General features: G+C 41.0%; 1 pseudogene; it reads left to right on the top strand.

Moving 5' to 3' along the window:
- The first annotated feature begins 439 nt into the window (after positions 1-439).
- Positions 440-18,638, top strand: LOC118984886 (heterogeneous nuclear ribonucleoprotein A1-like; annotated as a pseudogene).
- Positions 18,639-20,800: the final 2,162 nt, after the last annotated feature.

Below are 20,800 nucleotides of genomic sequence, written 5' to 3'. Positions count from 1 at the left end.
AATCCCTCAGAATCCAGGAAACCACCTTTCATTCTCTGTGACTTTTACCGTGGGAAGAGCTTCCTTTCTACCTGCCAACAAGGTCCTCATGCTCTGCTTCAGTTGAAATCCCATGTATGCCACCTCCTCTTTGCAAGTCTGGGCTTCGTGAGGTGATACCTTAAGGCCCCCTTTTGCTGGAAGACTTAGAACTGTGATGGTCTTGAGAAAACAGTCCTCATAGGGGCCACTAGCTTTGAAGCTGTCATCTACATATTGCAGAAGGACTCCTGATTGCAACGGAACATTCCTTAAGACTTTGGCTAATCATTCACTGGGTATAGTTAGGGAGTTCTGTAATCTCTGTGGCAGCACAGTCCAGCAGTATTAGAGCATGGCTTTTGTTTCTAGGTGCTGTCAGTCAAAGGCAAACAGTAGCTGAGCCCGTTTGTCTACCAGGATGCAGAAAAAGGCACCTTCAAGTCAGGACCGAAAACCATTTGCTATTGCCAGGCGCTATGGCCAACAGAGTACAAGGGTTGGGCACCATAGGGTGAGTGTCCTGCACAATGTCATTATGGTTCTAAGATCCTGTGCAAATCCGTGTCCACCATAGTGAGGCTTTTTCACTGGTGATATGGGAGTGCTATAAGGGAGACAGGGATGCCTGAATTAGTCCTGCTTTTAAGAACCTTTGCAACATTCGCTGAATCCCCAGTAAAGCCTCCTTCTTAAGGGGTGCTGCTTGTTCCATGGGGTCTATGCCCCTTCTTCGAGGTTAATTTTGTTATGGGCTGGATAGTAACTGTTTTACCTGGGGTCCCACCAGCCTAAACAGTTTCATCAACCTCTTCAGAGATGTTAAGAGGGGAGAGTTCACCTCAGGAACTGTTTGGGCAAGTCAGGGGGGCCTGGAGCTGGAGACCATGCACCAGCAGGGCTCAGACACATAATTGATGATTTTCAGGTGAAAATGTTGTCAGTGCAGGTAATTTGCAAAGTAAACCTTGGTCCAGCAGTGGAATAGGGCAGTCTGGCATGTAGATAAAATTATGGACACTGTTTTGATCCCCAAGCTGGCATTCTAGGGGTTTAGGGAACACCTGTTTTTGTAACTGTCCAGCCATTCCATTAACTGTGACTGCATCCAAGCTCTTACTGTTTAATTTCGTATTTAGCACTGAGTGGATAGCTCCAGTATGTAAAAGGAAATCAATTGGCTTGTTCCCCATAATCAGCTGTACCCAAGCCTCCAGTGGAGAAATAGCAAAAGGTTGGGAGATGTTCAAGGGAGCCCCTGGGCCTCCTCATTCATCACCAGACTTTCTTTTCAGAATTTCCTCGTAAGCGTTTTCGTCTCCTTTATTCTCCATTTTTACCTTCGGTCACTCCCTTCTCCAGTGGCTCTCCTCTTTGTGATGGGCACATTTGATTGGCACTTAGTAGGCCTAGGGTCCTGCCTCTTCTTTTGATCTCCCCACTCTCTTTCTAAGAACGCCGTGGCCTGTTTTAGCTTCCTTGCTCCTGATCATTGCAAACTTTAAATATTATGGCCACCAGCTGAGAGGGATTCAGTCCAAATGCCCCATCTAAACTCTACAGTTTCTTTCTAATATCTGGGGCAGTTTTGTCCAATAAAGGTCATGTTCACCACCCACACATTCTCTGGTGCTGTGGGTCAGCATTGGCGAGTCAGCATCAGGGTGCTTCCTGTAGGCCTGATAGATCCTCTCTAAAAATTCAGAAGAGTCCTCATCTGGCTTTTGCTGCAGGGGCCGGTATCATATTCAGGCTCTTTTGCTTAGTCACTCCTTTCTTAAGAATATACCTTTCATAATGTTTCAGGAGTGCTTGGTCCCCACTGTTTGGGCCCCAGTCAGGTTCTGGCAAAGACATGGCCCCACCTGAGTTAAAGGTCCCATCAGGATACTCTCGGTGGAGATGTTGAGCCTCTTCATTTGCCTCATTTACAACCAGCCAATCTCTCATCTATTGTTAGCAAGACATCAAGGAGAGCCTGTACCTCTGCCCAGTTTGGACGATGGGTGGCAAAAAATGAAGGCATTTCAAAACCCATCATGGATATAAGGGGTTGAAAATCTTCAGATTTGGTGTGTCTGAAATAGAAAATAGGGTATGAGCCCAATAGTAGCCAGTGCGCTGGCCTTCCTGATTTACTCCCCCTATAGGGTGTTTCCTCAAGGGGAACAGTCTTGCTCCAAATAGGGGTGCTCCCTGGCCAAATTGGTGGGTCTTTGAGGGGCAGACCCTTCTGTCATCATACAGAGGTAGAGCTGTTGGCTCTGTGGCCTGCACTTCAGGAGTAGCTAGAGAAAGGGGTGATGATGGGGGTGGTCTTCCTGCCACCAACCCTCGGTCCCCTAGGTATGGGGGCATCGATGAGGCTCATTTCCTCATTCTTCTCTTCCTGTGTCTTACTGCCAGGGAGACATCTCCTCTTTTCTCTGCACCATCAAGTAGTCTCTGTTGCTGGTGAAACCCTATTATGCAGTGATATAAATGCCTTAATGTAATGGATTTTATCCCATTTGTCTAACCTTTGGCCATACTGTTTCAATTTCCTAATGTTATGGTAATCTAGGGAACCATCCATGGTGCACTTTTCCCCACAATCTAAAACGTATGTAAGCCACACAGTATCACGACAATAAACCAATGCCTCCTTGGACATTCAGTAATGACAGTACATGTTCCAGTCTGCCACAGTTCCACTCAGTGGGCCCCCTCTAGGAGGCCTTAATGGCCTGGAAGTACCTGTCAAGACATATGAGCAGAAAAAACAAACAAACAAACAAACAACTGAGAACATATGCACAAAACTGGCATCCACAGCTTCATTTTTCCAGAGTATTCACAAGTAGATCTTCTGCCAACCAGCCCCACAGTCTGTGGTCCCCAAGCAACAACTTTTGCAAAGCTTAGCCAGACCTGACTCCTTCTCAGAGTCTCTCCCCTTTTCCAACTTCTCTCCTACCCACCTGCCAGGGGTGTTTAGAAGGCCAGTGCCTTGAAGGGGTGTGCAGAGTAATTATCAGAGACCAGAAAACTCCACAGTGCTACTCTTGCACTGCTGCGGGGAGGGTCAATCAGCCACAGGCCATTATCACCACATGTGTGTGGAACACTGTTAGTGTGTGTGGAGCACTGTGTGTGTTACAGAACCAGCCAGTACTGTCCCAGAACAGTCAGAGGGGTTCCATTGCTCTCCACCTAGGGCCAAACCCTGTGGTCAGAAGTTTGATAAATGAGGAAATGGGCTGTTGATTTAGAGGCTAAGCAGTTTGGGAATACTGGCAGGTTTATACCTTAGAGACCCACTCCCTCTAAAACAGTGGTCCCAGACCTTTGAGGCAATAGGGACCAGGTTTGTGGAAGACAACTTTTCCATGGGGAGGGTGGTGGTGGGGAAGGTGGGAAAACAGGAGGTGGGGCTCAGGAAGCAATGAGTGACACTTCACACGCTTGCCTGTCACTCACCTACTGCTGCGCAGGCAGGTTCCTCACAGGCCAGAGACCAGTACCAATCCATGGGCTGGGGGGCTGGGGACCTCTGCTTTAAAAAAAAAAAAAATCAAAGAGTAATCACCCTGCCACCCTCTGGCAGCCCAGAACCCTTCCAAAATGAATCTGGAATCCCTTTCCCATTTAAAAGTAACCATCTTTAAGAAAGTCAGGTGTCTGCAGTATGATCATTCAAGTGGCCCAGCTGGTCCCCAGTCACAGTTCAGTTCCTGGCATCTCTCCCAAGTCTGTGTGAGTATGCCAGTGTCCCGTGCAGCACAGCACATGCTGCCTCCACTTTCTGTGTGTGGGGTGTGCATGGGCCCACCAGTCTCAGGAACTGGGACCTGCCCGAGCCTGGAGAGGCTAGCCAGGTGGAAGGCGAAAGAAGCCACCTGATTGATTTCCAGGTGCACTCCCATTTTACGAACCCAGCCCAGAAATCAAGGCACAATGGAGCGCCTGGCCTTTTCCCATGTGGACTAATGCCATTTTTGTCAGCTCATCAGAGACTTTTACCTTCTCCTGGCTGCCACTGTGCAAAAGGGGGCTGAAGTTTCCCCTGCTCTGTTCAAAGGCATCACATGTGTTTGCCCAGCATGGGGTGTTTGGTCCCACAGCTCCCCCAGGCTCTCTACAAGCTCCCCTGTTGCATGCAGCCCTTGTCTTTTACAGTTGCCCCAGGGTGCGGGGAGACTGTCATGGTGATTCAGTTGAGATTTCAATCCAGGCAAGTTCCAGAACTTCCTGCAACTCTCCTTTCTTCAGTGGTGGGATTCTGGCTCTCAGGGTTTTCCCCCAGCTTCCCAGCCATCTGGCCAAACTCATCGGTTACAGAGTGAGTTACTATTTAACCTGAAAAACTGCTGAATTAAAAATTATTATTAGTCGTAGTAGTAGTAGTATTACTATCACTATCACTTTTACTGTTACTATACTATTTACAGCTGCTTTATTGACAACAAATTTTTTTAAATGGATGTAAAATATGTAGACTACCTTAATCCTTTTGAATATGCTAGTTATCTTTTTGGGTCTTACAGATGCTAATTATACTAACCACATAATTAAAAAGACAGATGGGAAAATCAAGAGGTTTCCCACCAAGGTGGTCATTTCAACAAAAATTATTGAGATGGTAAGAGTGTTTTATGACTAGTATATTTGAAGGGGTTTTAAAGGATTTGATAACTGATCAGAAATTGGGAAAAATTGAAAGCTGTGTTTTTTAAATCTGATAGCAACAACAAAAAGTGGCCCTTTTAGAACAAGCAGTTGAGGGCTCTTGTGCCTAGGGCCCTTGCCAAACTCCTTAAAAATTGTCAAGGGCAAAGAAAATATTTTGTGTGTTCACTCTTCTGAGTAATTCTCTTGAAGTTTTAGTCTTTTTTTGTGATATCTCTCTTCATCTGTGTTTATATATGTACACTCTGGTGTTTTCTACCTGAGATGGTATTACTAGCTTAAATATTATTAAGCCAAATATTTAATTGGCTTGAAAGATCAAATGCTTATAGAAATTAAGAAATGTAACAGATACTATTTCACATGTTTTCCAGGATTGTATAATCTGGAAAACAAATATTGGCTATTAAAGCTAGTTTGATTTTGGCTGGTGTCTTTTAGGTCTATTAACATTAAATGTGTATATTTGTTTTACCGGGATTTGAAAATATGAGTTTACATCATTTCTGATAAAATTTGTCAAGAAAATAGTTTCGATAATAATTACCTTTAAAAATCTTATAAGAATATGAAGAACTAATAAATAGATGTAAATGAAGTTCAAAGAGTTAACAAAACTTTTATGTAATAACTGTGCTAAACATATGTATGTTTAAAAATGGTTAATACTAAAACATAGCTTTCCAAAATGGAGAAACTAGAGTTTTACTAAGTTACGTTCCCCTTTGAAATACTGAAAATTCAGCCCCGGCTGGTGTGGCTCAGTGGATTGAGTGCTGGCCTGCGAACCAAAGGATGGCTGGTTTGATTCCCTGTCAGGGCACGTGCTTGAGTTGTAGGCCAGGTCCCCAGTGGTGGGGAGGGGGTGGGAGGTGCTTGAGGGGCAGCCACACATTGATGTTCCTCTCCCTCTCTTCTTCCTTCCCTTCCCCTCTCTCTAAAAATAAATCAATGAAATCTTTTTAAAAAATACTGAATATTCAGATATTTTAAAATAACATAAAATATTGAACCATTAGTTAATAGATTTAGTTTACCTCCTTTGGCTTTTAATAAGGGAGAAATTAAAATACATTTTAATACATTAATCTTTTTAATTTTTTAAAATATGTTTCACTTATCTGCCAGTGAAAGCCTATGTTTCTAGTGGTTATGAAATGCATTCATACATTTGCTAATTTAAGACATGTTAATTACTTACTTTCTCTTGTCTCTAGATAATAAGGTTCCCATGAGTTAAGAATTTTAATTAAAAAAGAAAAATACTCCATGTTTTTGGTCATAGAAAGTGTAAGGAATGAACATACATTCTTAAAGAAAATTAAAGCAAAGTGGCTTGTCCTAGAATTTAGCTATTTCTGAACAAAAAGTAGGTTGTACAAGATTAGTGAAGGAAAAATTTAAGAAAGAGAGTCTTGTGGGTTGATAAACTAAATAAAATTAGGATAAGTATAAGGCAAATGTCGACTTAAATATCAAATATAAGCGGGTATAAAATTAGGAACTATGTTTCCTCTGCTGAGAGACAAGTTGTTTCCTGTATTCATTGTTTTACTTCAGATAAAGTATAACAAAAAATAGTTCTACCTAGAAAGCAAAGATTCTCCATATTTTCATAACAGTTTTGTACTGTCTTCATCAGGTACTTGATTCCTTAAGAAAACAACCTTTTCAATTCTAAGAACTAGAGCTTGTAGCAAGGTTTTTTTTATTTAATTAACTTTTTGTTTGTTTAGGAAAAGATCAGGGGCTTTTATTAAATAGTTTACATTTTATTTAATTAAATGGTTTACGTTTATTATCATTTCATACTGATTTTAAGTATAGAGCATAGTGGTTTGACAATCATATGCATTACATACATTCTTTATATTTTATATTTCCACTTTGGATAACTAGGAAATTTAATCGTGTTTCATAATGACATCTTACTTTTCAGTCAAGTATGTTTCATACCCCTTCCACGGATTAAATTTTAAGAGAAAATCTTTACTTCTCTATAACCTGAAGATGGCTTTGGTGCAATCAGGCCCTTGGAATACCTCAAAGATTTGCTCTCTTTTTCTCCTTATGAAGAAAATAATTAAAATTAATTAGCCCATTTGAAATGAGGAGAGCCTCATTTTACTTGGAAAGCCTTGTCGGGTAAAGAGAAGAATTATGCTGTATTTGATTGTATATTTTCTTATTACCAGAATAATTATTTTAAAGATTAGATAAAATTATTCAGGGGCCTTCAAAATTATGGATATTATATTTGCTTTATTTTTCATTCTAATTCTTTCCTTAAAATGTTATGTTATTAAAAAGCAATTTTCTTTGTCTATTGTGTTATAATGAGGACTATAAGGGTCACCAGACCAACTCTCTTGGTCCAGGCTACATCATGTGTTAGGTGACCTCTAGGCTCTAGAATTATTCAGGAGACATGTCAAGAGTGAGCTGGAGTGAGAACAGAGCAACTTTCATTTAGATAGAGAAAAAAAAAAACAATTAAGCACAAGCAAACAAAAAGTGGCCAGGGTGCAGGTGCTCCTGTGAACAAAGCAAAAGTTATGTGTCTAAGTAGATATGAGCCAACTCACCTGTACACTGTGTGTGCATGGTAAGTCAGTTCTTGGGATTTTCTATGTTGCTAGGGGTGGTTTGTTTCTAAGCTTTCTGGCTTCAACACCTGACTCTGACCTTTGTCTTTCAGGGAGGTCTCATTCCTAACATTGTCTGTTCTGGAATTGTCATAGTGTTAGTCTCCCTTGAGTCCTCTTTCACTTGTGCTGTCAGCTTTTATTATAATGATGGTTATAATGGGGCTTGAGGTATTTTTCAGGCCATGTTTTTCCCCACCTTGGATGAATCTGGTTTTATCTAGTTCTTGTGGTGGCTTAGCTAGTTCTGTGACCATGGCAGGAGTTTCCTTGCCACAAATCATTCCCTTTTCTTCATTCATGGAAGTGGGAGCTCTGATGAGATGGCCTGCTTGCTTATTGGGCTGTGAGGTTGGCCCTACTTTCTCAACAAACTTACTGAGATTTTTTTTCCCTTTTTAAAACAATTTAAATTATCTTATTGTTGTTCAGTTACAGTTGCCTGCATTTTTCCCAATTCCTCACCCCCCCACACCCTAGACAAACTCACCTTTCTGCCCTGCTTCCATGGCCCCCTTGCTTTCGTCCATGCATCCTTTATAGTTCTTCCTGAAAACTCTTCCCCCATGCTCCCCATTATCCCATTCCACCTCCCCTCTAATTACTGTCAGATTGTACTTCATTTCACTGTCTCTGGTTATATCTTGCTTCCTTTTTTCTTCTGTTGATTTTCTACAGTTAAAGGTGAGATCATATGGTATTTGCCCCTGACCCCCTGGCTTACTTCACTTCGCACACTTACTGAGACTTTTAAAAACTTCTTTCTATTTGCCTCAATTCTGCTCACAGACTCCTATCTCTGAATTTTTTTGAGGGTAATGAGAGAAGAGAGTATACCTTCGATAACTATTTTCTCTGACAATAGTCCTGCCTCCTGTCTGAGTAGGGCATAGAATTTGGTTGTTTGTCTTGCTGCTGTTGAGTTGCATTAAGTTCGTCATATATTTTGGAAATTAATCTTTTAATCGATGTGTTATTGGCAAATATGTTTTCCCATGCAATGAATTCCCTATTAATTTCATTGATTTTGTTTGTTTGTTTGTTTTTGCTGTGCAGAAGCTTTTTAGTTACATGTAGTCCCATTTATTTAGTTTTCCCTTTATTTCCATTGCCCAGTAGACATATTTACAAAAATATTGCTGCATGAAGTGTCTGACATTCACTGCCCATGTTTCCTACTAGGATTTTTTGGGGTCTGTGACTTACAATTAAGTATTTTATCCATTTTGTGTTTATTTTTGTATATGGTATAAGTTGATAGTCTAGTTTGGGGGGAGGGGCTTGTACCAGTCCAAATTTCCCAACACCACTTATTGAAGAGGCTGTTTTTATTTCATCATATGCTGTTGCCTACTCTGGCAATATTAATTGACCATAAAGTCGTGCACTGGCTTCTGGGCTCTCTGTTGTGTTCCATTGATCTTCATGCCTGTTCTTACACCAATATGAAGCTATTTTGATTACAGCAGCTTTGCAGTATAATTTGATAGTGGTTCCTCCAACTTCATTCTTTTTCTTCAGGACTGCTGAGGCTATTTGGGGACCTACCTTGGTCCCATATAAACTTTTGGAATATTTGTTCTGGTTATGTGAAATATGGCATTGGTATTTTAATAGGAAATACATTGACTCTCTAGATTGCTTTGGGTATTATGGACCCCATTAATGGTGTTAATTGTTTCGGCCCTCAGCCACAGTGTGTATTTCCACTTGTGTCTTCCTCTGTCTTTCTTCAGTTCCCTACAATTTTTTTTTTAGTGCAGGTCTTTTACCCTTTTAGTTGAGCTTATTCCTAGGTCCCATATTTGTGTTGTTGTTTTGTAGTAATGGCTAAGGGGACTGCTCTATGTCTTAGGTGGTTTCAGAGAGAGAGAGAGAAAAAAAAAACAACTCCTATATGTGAAAAACAAGAATATTAAAAGATGAGCAAAATATCCAACAAAAAGTCATAAAAATTATAATTATTCTTGGTTCATTCAGTTCCATGAAGTTAACTATTTTCTTAATCATCTGCCTGCAATTTATGAATCCAGCTATTCCTCAGAGCTTTACAAATCTTCATTTCTCAGAGCTTTTTAAATGTCTAATCTGAAGGTGAAACTTAATTGCAAAACCATCAGAATAAAACCATGACTGTTAAGTGATGGAACATAAAAAGTCATGGTCATGGATCTGGTTATAAAGCAATCGACAAAGAACATTGTCGATTTTACATGAACAGGACTTAAAAAATTAGTATTGATTCAGGTTTTTGTAGAATGCTGGATATATTTATATAACTTTCAATATATATTTAATAGTAAGGATATGTATAAACAATATCGACCTAAGAAATATGCAAAGCTGCTCAGGTCATGTGACTCAGTTGGTTGCAGCATCAGCTCATGCAACAAAAGTTCACAGGTTTGATTCCTGGTCTGGACACCTACCTAAATTACCGGTTCAAGTCCCAGTCAAGTAGATGTCTCTCTCTAATCTCTTGCTCTCCCTTTATCTCTCTCTAAAGTCAGTTCAGAGAGAACTAGATAACTGGATAACAAGAACTAGATAACTGGATTGAGGATTTTTTTAAAGGGCCCAAACCTCTAGAGAATTACTATGAGTTTAGTTGAGCCAAATTGAATAATAACAATTGCTGGGAAGCAAAATCACCACAGACTGAGAAAATACTGTGGAGAATGTTAGTTTTGCACCTTATTTTATACATTATGATGAAAGGGAGAGGCATAAGGGGGATATGTGAAATCCAGTGTGGAATTTATGAGATTGGATATAAAATAAAATGGATAGAAACATTCTTCTCTTACATGTAGAGGTATAGGATAGCTAACACAATAACTCATTATATGAAAGCAATAACAATGAGGAGTTCTGTGGTCTCTGGTACAGCAATTATACCCTGAGGGATCTGGAGGGAAAATTACCCTGCCATTTCAAAGTGATGTTATTGTAGATACAAAAAGACCACAGATAGAGTCAATTAAGGTAAAGCTCAACCATTGTCAAGGAAGAGTGCAGCCTAGGACATGAGTGCTAGCCATGTATCACTTTTAGTTAGGAAGTTTTAATTTCAGACCATCCCATGTGGTTACTTTATGTCTTTGAGTTTGTAAGGATCAACCACGCGATTGTAAAGTTTAGTATGTGAGCCCTTTTTCACCCACACCACAAATACAATGCAGCATAACACAACAATACCTGTACAATTCACAAATATCAAATCAGCTTAAGTAGTTCAAAACCTCTCCCTTGCAATTGTGTGCGTGTGTGTGGCTATTTGGAACAACCCAGAGCCATCCCTAGGATATGAAAATTGTCCCCTGTTAAAATTTAAATCCTGGATGTTTGTCAAACACCTTGGCCAAACTGATCATATATTATTATGAGGGTAGGACAGGTGGCAGCTGAAGCCAGTTGCTCATGTACCCAACTGGGACACCTGGCCAATCTTCTGAGGAACAGAGTGGACAGCCAACAGAGTTCAACTGATGTGAAGTTTGGAAGCCACAGTTTGCAAAGGACATGTAAAAACAACTATATATTTAAACAATTATATATTTTAAAAGACAATTATATACTTCTTATTATATTATTGTTATTCCAAATCCTACACAGCATCCTTCTCTGGTCTTAATTCATTTCATCATCTTCCTGAGTTTTATTACATTTGTGGTTAATTTTAGTCTCTCACATACTAGGCCAAGTTTCTATCCCTTACTCTCACTACATCTCACCTTCTAACCTCACATAAGTGCTCTGCTTTCTAAAGCCAGCTCACATTCTTTTCCCGTCTAATTAGAGTCTCATCTCTTTTACATCTTTTATATACAGCAGCTAGTTGGGTGAAATATCATGGTAATTGAAGTACTTCTCCAAAGGACCTCCTATCTTTTTTCTACTTGTACTTTGTATCCCATAGAATACTCGCTGCTGTCTTACTCCATTCCACCTTCACTCTGGCCCCGATCACATATAAGACAAGGTGGGAGTTACACATACAAGTAAATCTGCTTGGTGGGAGAACCTCCCAGCAAAGGAGCCACTAACAGGTAAAGCCCAAATACGACGACAGAGCCCACACAAATGGAAGAATGGGCAACCCTAGAGCACCCACACCAGGAGATCAGAGAGACCACACCACTGAATCCCATAGAACTTCTACCACAGGAACCCACCTTACAAAGACAGCTGGCAAAGCAGAGCATTGGGAATTGCAGAAACAAAGAAAAAGAGTTACCGCAAATGGGGAGACAAAGACAGAATGTGTAGTCAGAAGGAATGGAAGACTCTCCAGTAAAAGAGCCAAGTGAAATGGAAGGAAGCAAACTACCAGTGATAGAATTCAAAAGGATGGTTATAAAGACACTCAAGGAACTCACAGACAACTACAAGGAACAGAATGAGAACTACAAGAGTATAAACAGAAATAGTAACCATAAACAAGAACCAGAAATAAATGAAGAATACAATTTCTGAAATTAAAAAATATAGTAGACAGAAGTCCAGGCACTCTGGAATAAGCAGAGGACTGAACCCATGACCTGGAAGACAAGGTAGAAAGAAACACCCAGGTAGAGCAGGTGCACAAAATAAGACTAAAAAGAAAATATGAAGATATCTTAAGGGAACTGCAGGACAACATGAAACACAACAACATTCAAATCGTAGGAATACCAGCAGGAGAAGAAAAGGAGCAAGGGATAGAAATGCTGTTTGGGGGGAAAAAATGACAGAAAGCTTCCCAAACCTGGAGAAGGAAAAGCCATGTGAGTTCAGGGATCATGGAGGGTCCCAATCAAGAGGAACCCAAAGAGGCCCACTCCAAGACACACCATACTTAAAACAACAAGTTTTAGAGACAAAGAGGGAATCTTAAAGGCAGCAAGGGAGAAACAAGAATTAACACATAAGGTAACTCTGACAAGGCTCACAGTGGGCTTCTTAATAGAAACACTAGAAGCCAGAAGGGGATGACTAGAAATATTCCAAGTAATGGAAGACAAAGGCCTGCAACCAAGACTACTCAATCCAGCATGACACTCAATTAAAAAGGAAGGACAAACAAGGAGCTTCCTAGACAAAAGAAGTCTAAAAGAATACACCTCCTCCAAACCAGCTTTGAAAGAGGTGCTAAAGTGTCTTCTCTAAAACAAGGATTGAAAGAGAGCGAGAGAGACAGGAACACTGGTACAAAGGAAAGGAATGAATAAGTACCTATCAATAATAACCTTAAATGCCAATAGACTAAATGCTCCAATCAAAAGACATGACGGAGCTGAATGGATAAGAAAACAGGACCCATACATACGCTGCCTACAAGAGATCCTCCTCAGGAAACAAAACAAACAAACAAACAAACAAACAAAAACACATACATGGACTGAAAGTGAAAGGTTGGGAAAAAGTATTCCAAGCAAATGGGTGGGGAAAACAAAAGCTGGTTTAGCATTACTTACATCACAGGAAATAGACTTCAAAACAGGGGCCATAAAAAGAGACCCAGAAGGACACTTCATAATATTTAAGGGAAGGCTCCACCAAGAAGACATAAACATGGTAAACATATATGCACCCAAACATAGAGGACACACACAAACAAGGAAAATCTTGGAGGACTTCAGGAAAGATATAGAAGGCAACACACATATACTATGAGATTTTAACACTCCACTGTCAAATAAGGAGAGATGTTCCAAATAAAATGTCAACTAGGATATTGAGGCATTAAACAATGCCCTTGATCAAATGGACTTAACTGGGATATATAGAACCTCTCCCCCAAAGAAGCAAGATACACATTGTTTTCGAATGCACATGAACACTCCCAAAGATAGACCACGTGATAGGACACAAACCAAGGTTCAACAAATGCAAGAAAATTGAAATCATATCAAGTATTTTCTGGGACCACAAGGGCCTGAAACTAGAAACTAACCTCAAGGAAAAAAAAAGCTCAAACACGCTCAAACAAATGGAGATGGAATAGCATGCTATTAAATAATGAATGGGTGAATAATGAGATCTAGGAAGAAATCAAAAAGTGTCTGGAAACAAATGAAAATGAACTCACAATGGCCCAAAACTTATGAGATGCAGCAAAGGCAGCCCTGAAAGGGAAGTGCATAGCGATACAGGCACACCTGAAAAAAGAAAAAAGAAACATTTCAAATAAACAACCTAACCCTACACCTGCAGGGACCAGAGGAATAACAACAGACACAGCCGAGAAAAAGTAGAAGGAAGGAAATAACCAAAGTCAAGGCATAATTAAATGCCATAGAGACTGAAAGAACAATTCTAAGGACCAATAAATCCAGGAGCTGGTTCTTCGAAAAGATCAACAAAATCGACAAGGCTTTAATCGACAAGGCTCATTCCAAAAATAAGAGAGATGCCACAAATAAGCAAAATCAGAAATGAAAGAGGAGAGATTATAACTGATGCCACAGGAAAACAAAGGATGTTAAGAAATTGCTGCAAATAATTATTTTCCAAGAAACTTGAAAATCTGGGTGAAATGGACAAATTTCTAGAATAATACAATCTTCCAAAACTGAATCAGGAAGAAGCAGAAAGCCTGAACAGGCCAATAACTGAAGATGAAATTGAAGCTGTAATAAAAAAAACTCCTGACACACAAAAGCCCTGGACTGGATGGTTTCACAGGAGAACTTTACAAAACATGTAAGGAAGAGATAATCCCTGTCCTTCACAGATTATTCCACAAAATCTGAGAAGATGGAAGGCCCCCAAACTTTTTTTTTTATGAAGCCAGCGTCATCCTACTCCCAAAACCTGATAAACACACAACAAAGAAAGGAAACTACAGGCTGATATCACTGATGAACATAGACGCTAAAATCCTCAACCAAATATTGGCAAACCGCATCTGGCAGTACATTAAGAAGATCATACCCCATGATCGAGTGGGATTCAACCCAGGGTTGCAAGGATGGCACAATATTCGCAACTCAGTGTGTGTAATACATCACATAAACAAAAGGAAGGATAAAAATTACATGGTCGTATCAATACGATCAATACGATCGTATCAAATGCATGCATTTGATAAGGTACAGCATGATATTTATGATAAAACCACTGAGTAAAGGGCACATTTCTCAACATGATAAAGGCGATATACGAGAGACCTAAGCCAACATCGTGCTCAGTGGGCAAAAACTAATAGCTCCGCCACTAAGATCAGGAAGGGGACAGGGCTGCTAGCTTTCACAGCTTCTTCTTTATTGTTTTGTCATGTTTATTTATTATTTTAAATATTTTACTTAAAATATTTGAATATTTTCTCAAGCATGCTTTCCTCCACAACTTCTATTTAACATAATATTAGAAGGCCTAGCCACAGGCTTCAGGCAAGAAAAAGAAATAAAAGGAATCCAAGTTGGAAAGGAGTCAGTGAAACTGTCACTGTTTGCAAATGACATAAGAGTATACATAGAAAAATCCTTTAGACTACCCCAAAAAACTACTCAACCTAAAAAGTGAATTTGGTAAAACAGCGGGAGCCAAAGTCAACATTCAGAAGTCGCAGTCATTTTTGTACAGCAACAATGAAATATCAGAAGCAGACATTAGGGGGAAAGGTCCATTTGATGTAGCAACAAGAAAAATAAAGTGCCTAGGAGTAAACCTAACCAAGGAGGAAAAACACCTGTACTCAGAAAATTACACAACTCTGAAGAAAGAAATCAAGGAAGACACAAACAAATGGAAGCATGTACCATGCTCGCAGTCTAGAAGAATTAAGATCATCAAAATGTCCATATTGCCCAAAGGAATTGATAGATTCAATGTGTTCCCTATGAAAATACCAAAGACATATTTCACAGGTATAGAGGAAACATTTCAAAAATTTATATGGAGCCATAAACAATGTTGAATAGCCTCAACAAGTTTTAGAAAGAAGAAGAAAGTAGGAAGGATCACAACACCTAATATGAAACTATATTAAAAGGCTATGGCAATCAAAACAGAGTGGTACTGGCATAAGAACAGACACAGAGATCAGTGGAACAGAGTAGAGGGCCCAGAAATAAACTGAAGTCTCTATGGTCAATTATAATTTGACAAAGGGGGCAGAAGCATAAAATGCAGTAAAAATAGCCTCTTCCACAAACGGTGTTGGGAGATCTGGACAGCTACGTGAAAAAATATGAAACTTGACCACCGATGTATACCAGACATAAAAAATAAACTCAAGGTGGAGAAAAATTTAAATATAAGTCACAACACCATGAAAGTCCTAGAGGAGAACATAGGCAGGTGATCTCCTCTGCCAGAGGAGAAAATCTCAGATATTCCACACAGCAACATTTTTTACTGATATGTCCCCTAGAGCAAGGGACATAATAGAAAGAATAAACAAATTGGGCATCATCAAAATAAAAAGCCTCTGCACAGCTAAAGAAAACAGCACTAAAATGAAAGCAGAATCAACCACGTGGGAAAATATATTTTCCAATGATACCTCAGACAAGGTTTGATCTCCAAAACATATAAAGAACACACACGTCTCCACTCCAGGAAGACAAACCACCCAATTTTAAAATGGGCAAAGAACCTGAATAGACATGTCTCTGAGGAGGGAGTACAGAGGACCCAGAGACATATGAAAAGATGCTCAGCATCACTAGCCATCAGAAAGATGTGAATTGGAACAACAGTGAGATACCACTTCACAGCGGTTAGAGTGGCCATCTTGAACAAATCAATAAACATCAAGTGCTGGTGAGGCTGTGGAGAAAAGGGAACCCTCGTGGACTGTTGGTGGGAATGCAGACTGGTGCAGCCACTGTGGAAAACAGTATGAAATTTCCTCAGAAAAACTACAAATGGAACTGCCTTCTGACCCAGCAATCCCATTGCTGGGATTATACCCTAAGAGTCCTGAAACACCAATTCCAAAGAACCTATGCACCCCAATATTCGGAGCAGCATAATCTATAATAGCCAAGTGCTGGAAGCAACCTAAGTGCACCTCAGTATCAGTGTATGGATCTAAAAACTATGATACATTTACACAATGGAATACTTACTACACAGCAGGAAGAAAGAAGGAGCTCCTACCCTTCACAACAGCATGGATGAATCCAGAGTGCACTATGCTAAGTGAAATAAGCCAGGTGGTGAAAGGCAAATACAAATATAATCTCACCTATAAGTGGACCCTAATGAGCAAAACAAACAGGAAGAATATAACAGGAGACATTGAAATAAAGAATAAACTGGCAGTAACCAGAGGAGAAGAGAGAGATAGATAATGAGGGGGTGGGGGGAGGGGATAGAGGAGAAACGAGTCTAGGAATATATATAGGACACACAGAGAAAGCCAAAAGTTGTAGGATTGAAGGTCGGGTGTGGGAGGGAAGGGATTGGGGTTGTGGTGGGATGGGGGGAGAAATGGAGACAACTGTACTTAACAAAAATAAAAAAAATAAAGAAATGAAATAAAAATCATATATCATTATGCAATAGTAAATTATTTGTTTGCACAAAGTGAAACTAAAGAGGCGTTGTGACCAGAAAAGTATTGGTCCAGAGTGGGTGTGCTGCAGTGTGGTCTACACTGTGTGAGGTCTTGACTGCATGTAGGAAAGATTTCACAAGTGGAGTGCAGGTGATTTTGATAGTAGGTTTATTAAAGGTGGGACAGCAAGACAAACGAAGGACTTAGGGTAGAGGGGGCAATAATAGAGAGCCTAGGCAGTGCTCTGCTTTGCCTCATTGGAAGCACTATAGGAAAGAAGTAACCCAAGCCCAAGCTGCTCTTGGTTCACCGGGAAGTGAAGGTCGCAGAGACAGAAGTGAGCCAAGGCAGGGCTACATTGGCCCAGTGCAAAGTCAGAGAGAAGGGAGCCTTGGAAAGAGGTTAAGCAGGTAAGCCCAGGTCAAGCTGCCAGCTGCCCACTGCTCTTTAGGTTATAAGTCTCCTGGGGACCCTTAGAGTTTAGGAGAAATTATAAAGTCCATGCCCCAGAAGGGGCATGTGTGTGATCTAGAATGAGCCCACACCAGGTCTTCGTCTTGAAGGGTTTTATTATCTTTCATTTGCAGGTGAGAATCTTAGGGGAGGGTTTCAGTGGAGTATTTGTCAGCTTTCCAGTGCATTTTAAATATGCTGATGCATCAAAATGAGCGCACAGGGATGTTTGGAGATGATGGGAATTACCCTCTGGTTGGTTTTACTGCTTCATTTTTCTCTTGGGTCTGTCTGGCTCTAATGCGGTTTTCGTTACTTGTTCCCCTGTCTTCATCTGGCCTTAGGTTCAGCTGGCAAAAATGGCACTAATTGGGTCTCTGTTCTCTATTTCCCAGACCAGGGTGATTTAAGCTGTTTAGAGAGGACAGGCATAAAACATAGAGCACTCAAGCATTCTTGGCTGGAGAAGATACATCTTGCAATTTACCAGCTGGCTGTAAGCTATTTAAATAGTTAGTGCATGTTTAATTTTCTCATCTCAGTTTCCACATTCCACCTGCCCAGGAACTTTCCTACCTTCTTACTATCCTGTGACAGTATTGAATACAAATGCAGGTTATCAAAAGTTTGGTTTTTAGTATTCAAAAACTTGACTGTGGTGTTTAATTTTAAGTAACCAAAAACCTAATCAGATTTTCTGCAGGTAGGATGCTGCTGAGTAAGCATTGTTGAAGTCTCCTCTCCTGCAGTCATCATGTCTAAGTCAGTCTCCCAAAGAACCAGCATAGCTGGTTCTTAGCTGTGAAAGCTCTTTATTGGAGGTTTGAGCTTTGAAACAACAGTGAGAGACTGAGGAGCCATTCTGAGCAGTGGGGAACACTCACAGACTGTGTGGTGCTGAGAGATCTAAACACCAAGCGCTCCAGAGGCTTTGGGTTTGTCACATATGCCACTGTGGAGGAGGTGGGTGCAGCCATGAATGCAAGGCCACACTAGGTGAGTGTAAGAGTTATGGAACCAAAGAGGGCTGTCTGAAGAGAAGATTTCTCAAAGACTGAGTGCCCACTTAACGGTGAAAAAGATTTTTGTCTGTGGAATTACAGAAGACACTGACGGGCATCACATTAAACATTATTTTGACCAGAAGAGGAAAACTGCAGTGATTGAAATCATGACTGACCAAGCCAGTGGCAAAAAGAGAAGCTTTGCTTTTGTAGCCTTTGATGACCATGACTCTGTAGACAAGGTTGCCATTCAGAATTACCATACTGTGAATGGCCACAACTGTGAAGTAAGGAAAGCCCTATCTAAGCAAGAGGTGGCTAGTGCTTCACCCAGCCAGAGGGGTTGAAGGGGTTCTGGGAACTTTGGAGGTGGTCGTGGAGGTGGTTTGGGTGGGAATGACAATTTTGATCACTCAGGAGACTTCAGTGGTCAAGGTGGCTTTGGTGGTAGCTGTGGTGGCTATGGTGGCATTGGGTGGGATTTGGTAATTAATCAATCTTCAAGCTTTGGACACATGAAAGGAAGAAACTTTGGAGGACAAAGCTCTGGCCCCTGTGGCAGTGGAGGCCAATACTTTGCCACACCATGAAACCAAGTTGGCTGTGGTGGTTCCAGCAGCAGCGCCTATGGAAGAGGCAGAAGGTTTTAATTTCTGCCAGGACACAAAACTGAGCAGGTGAGAAGAGCCGGCAAAGTGACAGGGAAGCTAGAGGTTTCAACAGGTTTGTGAACTCGGCCAAGCCCGACTGTTGACAGGGCCTCACTCTTACAAAGGAGACATGTTTTAGACAATATGCACATGAATGGGCAAAAAAGTCGGCACTATACTTGCAAGTAATTGTAAACCAGGTTATCTTAGTTTCTGTTCTGTGAGGAGAGTAAAACATTCCAACAAAAGGTTTTTAATGTAGTTTTGAGGGGGGTTTGCACCCATGCTGCTGATTACTAAATGTAATAGTCCAATCGTGATGCTGAGTAAGTGTGTCTTAAAAAAAAAAACTAATCAGAAAAAACTGAAAACTCTTTTAACATAAGAGGTAGACTCTCTGTGTTTGTAGGCAGGGATAATACAAATTCTGGAATAGAGTAAATAAAAATATGTTTGTCATTTTAACAAAATAAAAATGAACAAACTCTTATTCTGCAGTATCTAAAACAGAACTGAGGCCTGGATGAGACCTTTAGTTTGACTGAAACTCTCTCTCTCTCTCCCTCTCCCTCTCCGCCCCCCCCCCCTCTCTCTCTCCCCCTCTCTGTCTCATCAACAGACCTTAGGATTTACTCTTAGGATTATTTGTTGCCAAACAGAACCTCATGGTTGTGAGGGCTTAATGACTATGGTAGCAGCTGTGCAAGAGAGAAGGATGCAGGTGAAGCAGGGTACTGAGTGAGGCCAGTTGAATCCAAAGGGGGTTGGGGAGAGGAGAAAATACCATAATAGGACAAAAACCTCCTCTTCGGGCTTCCTTTCCCAGAGCTAGCTTGGAACCCATATACCATGACTGAACCTAATTATTTCATGAGGCTCCAGGATCTTAAAAAAACAGGATATACCAGACCACAGGGACCACAGCCCAGACCCTGCACCTGAAGATAACATGGAAACGAGTTGCAACCCAACTCCAACTTCCTCCTCTACAACCACCGCACTACCCCATAAAAGACAGTCTCTATTTCTCCCTCTCCTCCAGCCTTCTGTGACTTGACTAGGAGAGCAATGGGCAGTAGACACTCAACCCAGGCTTATTTGATAACCCTGTCTTTGTGAGATTTGAAGAGATGGTTCTAATCTTTCTTCATTTCTCCAGGCTCTGTGGACAGCCTCCTCCTTACCCATCTTCATGGCCTGCAATCAGTAAGTCTCTCCGAATCTCAGGACAAAAACATACTATCAAAGATGATAACTTATCCAATGCCATTGCCATTGTCAATAAACCCTGGTATTGGGTCTATCACTTTCCCAGGGTTTTTGGTGGGAGGGAGCCTCCAACCCTCTCCCTGCGGCATCTGGTCTGCTCTCAGTGTCCAAAGACACCTGGCTCTGAGGCAGGACCTCATGTTTGGCCTGCCCTCAGGCTCAAGGATGCTCAGCTGTGGCCACAGGTTCCCTAGATCATTTGAGTTGCTGGTACCTTTCTCAAACTTCCCCCCCTCCCCCAACCCCTTGTTTATTCTCATCCCTGAGATATCATTTCCTTTTCTTTGTTGTAGTTCCCACCATGGTCAATGCTCAGTCCACTCGCCTAAGGACTCCCCACTGAGATGTCTACTTAAGAACTTGAGGGCTCACAGACCTCAAGCACAAGGGTTTGATTTTCTACTTCATTGTGGCCCCGCCTCAATACAAACTGGGTGACCAGGAGGTCTGGCCCATGGGTGTATCTCTTAACTATGATACTGTCCTCTTACTTGACCTACACTGTCACTGTCTCAATCCCCTACTTAGGTTAAGATCTCAAGAGGAGACGGAATTTGAACCTTCAGTGGGGGCTCCAGGGATTCCAGGCCTTTTTCTCCTAACTAT

This window comes from Sturnira hondurensis, unplaced genomic scaffold, assembly GCF_014824575.4.
Source record: "Sturnira hondurensis isolate 20B ecotype Veracruz unplaced genomic scaffold, ASM1482457v3 Scaffold0000033, whole genome shotgun sequence".
NCBI lineage: Eukaryota > Metazoa > Chordata > Mammalia > Chiroptera > Phyllostomidae > Sturnira > Sturnira hondurensis.
Note: the sequence above shows the minus strand (reverse complement) of the source record. Positions and strands in the feature narration are given on the sequence as shown.